This window comes from Bison bison, unplaced genomic scaffold (genome assembly GCF_000754665.1).
Source record: "Bison bison bison isolate TAMUID 2011002044 unplaced genomic scaffold, Bison_UMD1.0 scf7180017864214, whole genome shotgun sequence".
NCBI classification, from domain to species: Eukaryota; Metazoa; Chordata; class Mammalia; order Artiodactyla; family Bovidae; genus Bison; species Bison bison.
This window is the reverse complement of record NW_011494786.1, coordinates 524,045-524,634: the sequence shown is the minus strand read 5'-3', so window position 1 is coordinate 524,634 and position 590 is coordinate 524,045.

Sequence of the window (590 nt, the reverse complement as noted above, 5' to 3'; positions counted from 1 at the left end):
ATGAGTGCAATGTTTTCCTCTAGATTCACTGTCTCCAGTGGAAATCCATTGGAGGAAGTGAATCAACAGATGGATCCTCTGGCTTTCCTGAGTGTGTCCAAGACGTCACTCTTGAGAGTGTGTGTGATGGAGTCATTGTGCCTTTGAGAATGTTTTAGGCACATTGCCTCAGACTTTCCACTCTGCAATTATTGAGTCCATGCATTGCATCTTGGATGGTATGGAACAGCTATGAAATGTATGAGACTGTCCCTGCCCATGCCTGTATCAGGGAGCTCAAAATATAATTGGAAAAAAAGACACAATATTAACACAATATTGTACAGCTTCAGTTCAGTTCAGTCGCTCAGTCATGTCCGACTCCTTGTGACCCCATGAATCATAGCACGCCAGGCCTCCCTGTCTATCACCAACTCCCGGAATTCACTCAAACTCATGTCCGTCGAGCCGGTGATGCCATCCAGCCATCTCATCTTCTGTTGTCCCCTTCTCCTCCTGCCCCTAATCCCTCACAGCATCAGGGTCTTTTCCAATGAGTCAACTCTTCACATGAGGTGGCCAAAGTACTGGAGTTTCAGCTTTAGCATCAG